The sequence below is a fragment of the Zeugodacus cucurbitae genome, chromosome 2 (genome assembly GCF_028554725.1).
Source record: "Zeugodacus cucurbitae isolate PBARC_wt_2022May chromosome 2, idZeuCucr1.2, whole genome shotgun sequence".
Classification (NCBI taxonomy): domain Eukaryota; kingdom Metazoa; phylum Arthropoda; class Insecta; order Diptera; family Tephritidae; genus Zeugodacus; species Zeugodacus cucurbitae.
Window position 1 is genome coordinate 29,721,496 of NC_071667.1, and position 11,214 is coordinate 29,732,709.

Sequence of the window (11,214 nt, forward strand, 5' to 3'; positions counted from 1 at the left end):
GATGGCACTTGCACCACAAGACAAGGATTTATATGCCACAATCGCTACACTTTCACTCACACACACACACACGCACACACACATATATATCATATGTACCTATCTCAAGCTGCAGACTGTTCATGCACTTGTGACTTGCAGTTAAAAGTAGAAAGTTTTATTTGCTTCCGGCAAATGACAAAAACCTTGTATGCACACAAGGGCACACAATATTATGTGTGGACATGTGCTAGGGTGGAGGGATTTTTAGTATTTTTTAAGTGGCTTTAAGTGTTTCGAGTATATAGAAGTTTCTAAACAAAGAAATTTCGCGTCTTGATTTACGATTTTGCCGTAGACTTATTATAAAACAAGTAAGGAAGGGCTAAGTTCGGTTGTAACCGAACATTTTGTAAACTCTCGCGATTTATTTATTTAATGTTATTAATACAACACACAATTTGACTCACATATTCGGCATAAAGTCCAATAGAAAAACGAAAATCATCATATATAGTATATGAGGACTGCGATAATTCCTGAACCGATTTCACTATTAAGCCCATCATATTGAAAATCCTATAATTAGGTATATGAGAGCTAGGGGAAGTTACGATCTGCTTTGAACCATTTCTGGTACAGAGCTACACTATTAGAAGAAAAAAATTTCCTCTGAATTAAATTAAGGTACCTGAGAGATTTACCGAAAGTTTCGGTGAAAAATTACCTGAGTTCTTCTTATTCGATATTCGGGGCATTGAAAAGTTATAGTCTGATTTCGACAATTTTTTCACAAATGATTCCACAGATCATATACAGTATTTGTGTAAAGTTTTATTTCGCAATTTTCATTGGTTCCTTATGTATATATTATAAAGTGAAGGAATAAGATGGAATTCAAAATTGAGTTATATGGGTGTCAAGAAAATATTATATACCGAATTTTATTGAAAACTGTCGAGTAGTTCCTGATATATGATTTTTGACCCATAAGTGGGCGATGCCACGCCCATTTTCCATTTTGTAAAAAAATCTGAGTGTAGCTTCTTTCTGCTATTTCTTCTGTAAAATTTAGTGTTTCTGACGTTTTTCATTAGTGAGTTAACTCACTTTTAGTAATTTTCAACCTAACCTTTGTATGGGAGGTGGGCGTGGTTATTATCCGATTTTAACTATTTACATGGCTTATGGTGAGGTACGTAAGGGAACCGACTGAAAAAATTTTGGTTTATATAGCTTTATTGGATTGCGAGATATGTATATACAAAAAAATGATTTTTGGGGCCCGCCCACTTTCCCAAAAGAATTACATCCAAATATGGTCCTTACTAGGACTATCCTTTGTACCAAATTTTATAACTTTATTTATGGCTTAGTTATGACACTTCATGTGTTTTCGGTTTTCGCCATTTTGTGGGCGTGGCAATGGACCGATTTTGCTCATTTTCGAAAGCAACCCTCTCACTGTCCCAGGGAACATATGTTCCAAGTTTTATTAAGATATCTCAATTTTTACTCAAGTTATCCGTTGCACGGGCGGATGGACGGACAGACATCCGGATTTCAACTCGTCTTGTCACCCTCATCAATTGATATACATATATATCCCTATATCTAACTCGTTTAGTTTTATGACTTACAAACAACCGTTATGTGAACAAAACTCTCTTAGCAACTTTTGTTGCGAGAGTATAAAAAATGTGAAAATGCCGAGTTAGTGCATTTTTCTTCTTTTCCAGAATTGCACAGATTTTAGGAACCAACCTAAAAATGTTCGCAATTACATGCTACATGCGCTCAGCTGCATTGTTTTAATGATAAGTTGTGTTTTTATTTATTTGACAGCAACTAATTTTCTCCGCAGAGTTGCCATATGCATTTGATAATGAATGTGATTTCAGGCATTCCAATTGAAATTATTTCGATAACAGCAAATATTAATAAACAATACACCGGAACCGCAGAGAACACACAATGTACGACACTCAGCAGCAATAACAACAACATCACACGCAGTAAATGTGTTGAAAATGCGAAAAATAACAGCAATTTCGGTACCATTTGGCAAGTTCGAGTGTAATCAATTTTTATTTGTCTGCACTTGGCATTAATTGCGCGCAAATTCGCTCCGCAGCACACGCAACAGACAAAGCAAAGAAAAGGAAAGCGACGGCATCTAAGGCAACCAGCCCTTGTGGCAGACGAGTGACGTCTCTGCGTTCTACGCGGCGTGCCGCTGTTTGCTCATCGGAATTAAGTCAAAAAGTTTTGCCTTGCCGCAGCAGTTGTGAGCAAATAAACACACACACCCCCACACTATTTCGTTGGGGACTGCATTGGAGTGTCGTTCGCGTAATGCATTTAATGCAGGAAAGCCCGCTGGGGCAAGTTAATTGGTTGCAGTGGTAGTTGATATGATATTGATAGCATTTTGAAATTCGAAAAGTTTGCTACATTGAAGGCCAACTTTTGAGCGATAAAGCAGACGCTGCAGATTTGTGTAATGAGGTTTGCTATGAGCCTTTTGGCACTACACAGAAGCTGGCACGCCCCCCTTACTTCACATCGAACAGTCTAACTTAATTTTGCAGTTAATTGCAGAGCTCTTCCACAACCGAACATCGCAACTACAACAACTCGCTTTTCTACATTAATTGAACACAAATTTCGCCATTGAATAAGCAATTTGCAAGAGTTTAATTGAGAACAGGTTTACCTAAGTGAGAGTAATAATTCTTCTTTATGACAAGAAAACCAAGTTGTTTCAGTAAGACAACTTAGCTAAGGCATCGAATAAATAACTCTTCGACGAAAACAGTGGGGACTAATAAAAATCAAAAATAAAACGTTTTAAATGTCATTAGTAATATGAGGAATCCGCTGGTGCTGACGGTTGTTAGTTTTTATTTCCTGCCATCTTCGCAGCCTTGATTCTTAACACATCTTCCCTCTTTAATCATCCACAACTCATTCTGTGTAGTTCATCGCTCAGTGGAGCCCCTTTCTCACACATGCAATCGGGTGTTTGGGTGTTCCTATGCGGTGTAGCAAACCTCATTTCGTTCATGTTAATATAGCATGTTTGCCGATGTCTATTTAAATTAATTCTGTCGAATAAATTAAATGTTTCGTTTGAATTCAGACTATTTACACACACATACTTACATGACCAACTTGTGACAGTGTAAACACACTCGTAATGTCATGCATTTGAATCAGACAGTTTTCTTTGTACTTTTGGCTAAAAATTATTTGGATAACTGTATGAAGATGGCAACTTTAGTGTCTGAGTGACCCTTTGTAGTTGCTGATAACACGTAAAAGTGACAAAATGAAATATTATTTGAGTAGGATTCAAGTGTCATCAAGGGTCTACTCATTTATAATTGGGCAATTTTACTGGAAGCCACTCTTGAGAAGGACAACAAAAATTTACGTTATTAAAACGTGTCATTTGCAGCAAATTAACTTTGGGAGACAAAACGTGTGCTAGACATTCAAGCAAACTTTTCAAATTAGGCTTGTTTAGTATTGCAGAGAGCCAGCAATTATTTTCCACACAATTAAGAAAATAAAACTTAAAACTTATTAACTCATATGTAATGAAACATATGTAATTTTCATTAATTTTAATATGTTTCAACTAATGAGACAGCAGAAATACTGGTTCGGCACGTTTTGCACCCTTCCATTTATTCGCATTCGCAGGTGAGTTCAAGCAATGCGAAGGATCTCAAAAACGTAGGTGTATAGGAGCATCCTTTATAAATAAATACTTAAATATAACCGTTAAATAGAAAACATATCACGTGCCTACATCATTATTAGGTACAATTTTAGAAATTTTTGGGGAAAGAGGAGATTAATTTAATATTATTTAATAGTAAGAACCAAGAAAGCCATCTTTTTGATTTTTTTTTACAACGATGCCTTTAACAAACCTACGCTAATCCTTAGACTTTAGGAACTATTGCTTTAATTAAGATCATTAATATTGGTTCGGTACCCTAAATGTATTTCACTAAGTCGGCTTCCCTCTCCAAACAAAAATAAAAATTAATTCGCTTCTCCTCCCATTTAACAACATAAAAATAAGATTTGTGACATGCCACGTCTAATGAATTTTTATTGTTATTAATTACATATGAACTAAGACAACAAGTGCATACATGCGTGTCTGTCAATACAACTTTTATAGACTCTATAAAACCGGTAACCTTTATTATCTTATTTACAATGCTATTTGATGACATGAACTTTACTGGTAAAACGTTTTTATTGTCATGTTCGATTGGAGTTACTATATATTATATACTAATGCTGTTAAACATAGATTGCGAATCCACCTTATATTTGCTTCCCTCTTAATGTAGGCACCTGCCTTGGTTATTTCTGGCTAATCAGTTGTCAATTATGCAGTCACTCACGTGAAATTACAGTTAGGAAATACTATGCCACTTAAGCGGTATGACACCAAATGTAACGTTTGTAGCAAATCTCTAATTATCAAGCCAATGTCTACCTTGTTTCTTAAGCACCCGTAATTCAGCACTGAAAAAATTAGATCTGACCCAGAGCAGTTTTCTTTCGTCACAACTGAACATAAAAAAATAAGTTTTTTAGAGAAAGGGGTTTCTAGAAACACCAGATATAGAAACGCACATAAACAATTCACAGCTAACAATTTCGGCGCTGATCGCCGTGGATAGAGTGAATGAGAAGGAACATTAAAAAAAAGACCACAAACTGTCTGTAAAATGAAGTTGATAGCTGATATTCTAAAAGATATTTGGATATATGAAAGCTCACAATCTACCCAAAACTAATAGATGATTCAGTCACCGACTAACCTCTGACGCGTGCGGACGTTCACTCTTTTCGCGAGTTATCAGTATTCGCTTATTCTTCTGTTTTCGTTATACCGTTTCGTTACTCTGTGACGCTCTCTGTGTATCAATTGATCTCATAAAAAAAAAAAAAAAAAAAGTGCATAAATAGTTATACATAAGTGATTGCGTAAGGTGTGTTCATAATGCCCCCTGGGGCCCACAACCCAGGGGAAAATAGGTTCGCCCTACTTTCCTCTAGTCCTCATACAAAACGAAAAAAAGCCAACAAATCTCAAGAGACTTTCCCTGAGCTTCCCCCCATTAACATCTCTAAAAACGACGACCCAAAATACATAGTCCTTAAATCATTAGAAGACAATAAACCACTGTCACTTTTTTCATGCTTTGCGGTGCATAAAGCCATTTTAGGCATTAGCAAAGATGTTAAATCCATCTCAGAATTGCGCGACGGAAGTCTTCTCTTATTAGTTAAAAATAAAAAAACTGCTGAAAAATTCACAAACACGATAACACTTTCGAACATCTGCAAAATTTCAGCTAATTACCATGAACACCTTAACTCCGTAAAAGGCACGATTTTCGCGCCATTTCTTAACCATTTGCCTGAAAAAGAAATTATTGAAGGCCTTGAAGATTATGGAGTAAGTGCAGTGTATAAATTCCAGAAGAAGCTTGAAGGTGTCATAGTCCCAACAGGTGCAATGCTCCTCACTTTTGATGCCTACAAGCTACCTGAGGAAATTGATGTAGCCTGGCGAAAAATTTCAGTCCGTCCCTACTATCCCAACCCGATGCGCTGCAAAACCTGTCAAAAGCTCGGACACACAATAAAAAAATGCAAAAGCCTTCCTACATGCGTCAACTGCAGTCTCCCCCCTCACAATGACAGCGAATGCTCAAGAACCATGTGTGTGAATTGCTCAGGCGAACACCCTTCCTCCGCAAACACTTGTCCCAAGTTTATACAGGCCAAAGAAATCTTAAAAATAAAAACCATGGACAAATGCAGCATGCGTGAAGCAGCTACTAAATACAGATCTCAGCACTCCTCCACCTCTTCTTTTACACCCTTTTCAACAATAATTTCTCTACCTGCACAAATAACCACTCCAAACATTCCCACTTCAGCCTCCACAACATCAAAACCTTCCGAAAACGACAAAACAAAAAATACACCTCAAGCTTCAAAAAAAATTTCCACCTCTCCAAATAGCACTTCAACTAACACTAGTTTACCAAACTCCAACAAATCTATCGCCCATTCATGGGCTTCTAGCACGACTACGCCAACAAACAACAAAACTTCAATCACCAATTCACCTTTTAATTCTACTTTGACCAAACCCTTCTCTCTCACCAACTCTTCAACAATCAACCCCACCTTAAGCAACAATTATGTCTTCCCCTCGCCCAGAAATAACGACTGTGGTGGTCTAATGCTCTCCGACTCAGTACAAGCTGAGCCAAAGAGCGTTGCTGATCATAACAGTGACTTCGAAATGTAATGCATCCCTCACTGTAGGTGGCTACCGGCGCTCTGCTCGCAGAGTGTCAAAAGCAGTTACATGCGTGTGTGTATGCATATATTCGTTCTCCCATAACTTTTCGTTTTACCTCCATATTATTTGCTATTCATCATGTTATCAATTTTGCAATGGAATATGAATGGTTACCTCAATAACTATCACGAACTTGAAATTCTGATTAAATACTATTCCCCATCCATCATTCTTTTAACCGAAACTCACTTACCCCAAAACCAAACTGCCTACACTCCCAAAAATTACATAGGGCATTTCTACAATCTACCTCAGATCACTAGTAAAAAGCAAGGAATTGCAATATTAGTCAAAAGGAATATTCAACACAAACTATCACCTATTCAAACAAGCTTCTCAGCACTAGCGATTGACATCAATACAACAACCAAGATAGTGGCTGTTTGCATGTACATTCCTCCCAAAGATACTTTTTCTACATCTGATATTTCCCAACTTCTGAACCAATTCAGTACACAATGTATCATTGGAGGCGACTTCAACGCCTGGAATACTATCTGGGGATCTGATTACACAAACTCTAGAGGACAAAAAATTGAAGACGCGTTAATCCCATCCAATTTTATATCACTAAATAATGGTGCTCCCACCCACTTTTCGACTCACCACACCTTTTCTACAGTTGACATTACACTTTGTTCCGCAACTCTAGCCTCAAACTGCCAGTGGAAAGTCCTTGACTCATTACATGGAAGCGACCACTTCCCTATCCTTACCCAAATAACCTCAGTCTGCAATCAATCCTTAGTAAAATTCACACCCAGATTTAAAACTAACCAAGCCGACTGGAAGAAATTCAGTCAAATGTGCGAAGAAATCAGTGCAGCCTCTCCAATTGCTAATAACATAAACCAAGAAGCAGCTAAAATCCTAAGAGTTATACGATCAGCAGCTCACCTCACCATACCACAAACTAAACCAAATAGATCCAATAAAACCGTTCCTTGGTGGAGCTCCGAACTATCCGCACTCCAAGTTTCCAAGCAGAACTTGTGGCACCAATACAAAACCGTTCGCTCATCAGAAAATCTATTGAGATACAAAAAAGCAAACGCACAATTTAAGCGAAACGCCAAATTAGCAAAGCGCAAAGCATTTGAAGAACTTACCTCCAGCATAAACCCATCAACAAAACCTAAAAAAATATGGAATGACATACGAATACTCACTCGCTCCCCAAGACAAATGTCCTTTACGTACATTAATTCCGCTAATGGACCACTCTCTGACCCACATGCTATTGCCAACAATTTTGCTTCTCAGTTCTCCCTTTCCTCCTCCGATACAACCTTCTCAAACACTTTCCGCAACTTAAAAGCAAGACGACTAAACCAGGAACCACCAATCTCTTACCCTTTATCAATCACAGCCAAGCAACTTGAGTCCAAAATCCTCCCATCAGAACTCGAATTTGCCCTCTCCTTAGTCAAAGGAAGTTCACCAGGCCTGGACAAGATTACATATCCCATAATTCAAAACCTGCCAAACTCAGTCAGGAGTAGACTACTCAAGCTTTACAATTGCATTTTTGATAGTGGACCCTACCCACAATTTTGGAAAACTGCATGTATTGTTCCAATACTAAAACCCAACAAACCCCCTTCTGATGTAAACAGTTATAGACCAATTTCGCTCCTATCATGTCTTGGAAAATTATTAGAAAAGATTATTGTCAATCGCTTAGCGTGGTATGCTGAAGTGAAAAACCTTATAAGCCCTAATCAAGTTGCATACAGAAAGGGATTTGGCACCATGGATGCACTCCTACATCTAGACTACTTTATTTCAAACGCTTTATCCTCCAAAAACCACGTGTCTTTATTAGCGATAGACTTTCAAAAAGCATTCGACAGAATCGGCATACACATAGTTTTGAAACAACTTGACGCTTGGAAAGTGGGCCCAAAAATTAAAAAATTTGTTAAAAATTTTCTCCAGCATAGAAAGTGTAGAGTCAAAATAAACGGATTTCTGTCCAACAGTGTTCCTTTAGATAATGGCACCCCACAAGGTTCACCCTTATCTGCATTTCTTTTCATAATCGCGTTTGATGAAATTGTTCTCCGAACAACAAATATCCGCGGCATCCAATGTCAGCTCTACGCCGATGATGTAGTCTTCTACACAAAGTGTAACAATCTTGCTCAAGTCACTCAAATTTTCGAAAATGTCCTAGCAGAGTTAACTTCATGGTCCCTGACTGCTGGTATCACAATATCAATAGAAAAAACAAAAATTTTACATATTTGCAAAAAAGTGAACTGCTCTAATCTAACTAACTTCTGTACTAACCTTAATATTAGCATTGTTAATGAACTTAAAGTTTTAGGATTAATAATAGACTCTAAATATAACTTTAAATCACATTGTAAATATGTTAGAGACTGTCTTGTGACAAGATTAAATATAATAAAATATCTAACATCTAAGAAAAGCCATATTCACCCAGCCACTCTTATCAACGCAACCAGAGCCTTAATACTCTCCAAGGTTGAATACGCACTTCCACTCTATGGAAACTGTCCAGCATCTGCAATCAACAAAATATCCACGCCTTATCACGTAGCAATACGGAGAAGCATAAGATCATTCCCTACGACACCCCTAAAAAACCTCTTTGCAGAAACTGGCTTGCCTACAATCGCTGAAAGAACAATCGATAGCTGCCGTCGTTTACTCCCTAAATTGCTATTTACTCCAAACAATATTTTAAAAAGAGACGTAAAAAACGCAATGTCAAGAAAACGGGAGCCAAGATTCTTGCCAGCAATCAGTCGACCACTGAAATTCCTTAAACACCTTCAGATACCGCATACTTCAAGGCCTAGAGTATCCACTATCCGCCAACAGTGGTTGATTAACAACATTCCTCACACAATTAAAACACTCCAATTTCCAAAAACAAATACACCACAAGAGAAATACAGAGCAATTTATGCGAAAGAAAAGCACTTTTACAGCCAAAATGGATGGAACTTCTTATTTACGGATGGCTCTAAATCCCGCGACAACACATCATTTGCAGTAACAAAAGAAAATGGAGAAATTATTCGGCACGGCCTACTCCACCCGATTTGCTCCGTGTTTACCGCTGAAGTCTCCGCTATTCTCGAAGCCATCACATATGCCAAGCTTCACCGAGGCAAGTTCATTATTTGCACCGACAGTAACTCATGCCTTGACGCCATCGAATGCCCCTCCAATAGTCAAAATGAGGTAGTCGCGATACGCAACACTTTAATAGCCACACCTCGAAAAATCAAACTAATGTGGATACCAGGCCACACAGGAATCATTGGCAACGAAAACGCCGACGCGGCTGCAAAAAACGTTGCAAAAACACCATCCATAATGTTTAACTACATGTCTAAAAAAGACATTTTGACTGAAATCGCAAACGAAAGACGCCAGACTCAAATTAGCGATTGGAACACCTATGCTCATCACTACTCCGCTATCAATCCTAGCAGAAAGAAAGGAACTATCGCTGCCGACATAGCTCTCTCAACAATTAAGCCATTTATTCGCCTACGCCTGGGGCACACAATTATCACGCACGCACATCTTCTACAACGTACCCCACCCAGTAAGTGTCCATTTTGTGAAGAGCCGGCATCAATTTGGCATTTACTACATTGTCCAATTATCGACTCAACCCGAAAAGATATCCTGAGTACAACGGATCCCTTCGACCTTTTGAGAGAGGCCAACATCACAAACGTTCTAAAGATGTACAAATTGTTGAAAGAGACTGACTTGTTAAAGCATATTTAATATTAAGAATAAATCGTAGTTAGCTATACTAACACCTTAAACATTAACGTTATATTAGATTACAGACAGCCGAAGGCCCTTGTTGCTAGCGCTGCTAAATATTCATTTGTCAAATAATTTATTATTGTACAAATTTCTTAAAAATAAAAAAAAAATAAATAAAAAAATAATAGATGATTCTATGTAGTGCTTAGAGCTGTTTACGCGTAAGAAAACTGAAATAGGCTCTATTATTTTACCGCAGAGTCCAATTTACAGATATTTGACTAGACTGTGTACTAATAACTGAATCATGGGAAGGTAATAACTCCTTCTTCTTCTTCTTCTTGACTGGCGTAGACACCGGTTACGCGGTTATAGCCGAGTCCACAACAGCGCGACATGCATCTCTCCTTTTGGCAGTTTGGCGCCAATTGGTAATACCAAGTGAAGACAGGTTCTTCTCCACCTGGTCCTGCCATTGGAGTGGAGGTCTCCCTCTTCCTCGGCTTCTACCAGCGGGTACTGCATCGAACACTTTCAGAGCTGGAGCACTTTCGTCCATTCGAACAACATGACCTAGCCAGCGTAGCCGCTGTCTTTTTATTCGCTGGACTATGTCTATGTCGTCGAATAACACATACAGCTCATCTGCAGTATTCGCCGTTGCCAATGTTTAGAGGATCATAAATCTTCCGCAAAATTTTCCTCTCGAAAACTCCTAGTGTCGTCTCATCTGATGTTGACATCGTCCACGCTTCTGCACCGTAAAGTAGGACGGGAATGATGAGAGACTTGTAGAGTTTGGTTTTTGTTCGTCGAGAGAGGACTTTACTTTTCAATTGCCTACTTAGTCCATAGTAGCACCTGTTGGCAAGAGTGATTCTGCGTTGGATTTCAAGGCTGACATTGTTATTGCTGTTAATGCTGGTTCCCAGGTAGACGAAATTATCTACAACGTCAAAGTTATGACTGTCAACAGTGACGTGGGAGCCAAGACGCGAGTGCGCTGACTGTTTGTTTGATGACAGGAGATATTTCGTCTTGTCCTCATTCACCACCAGACCCATACG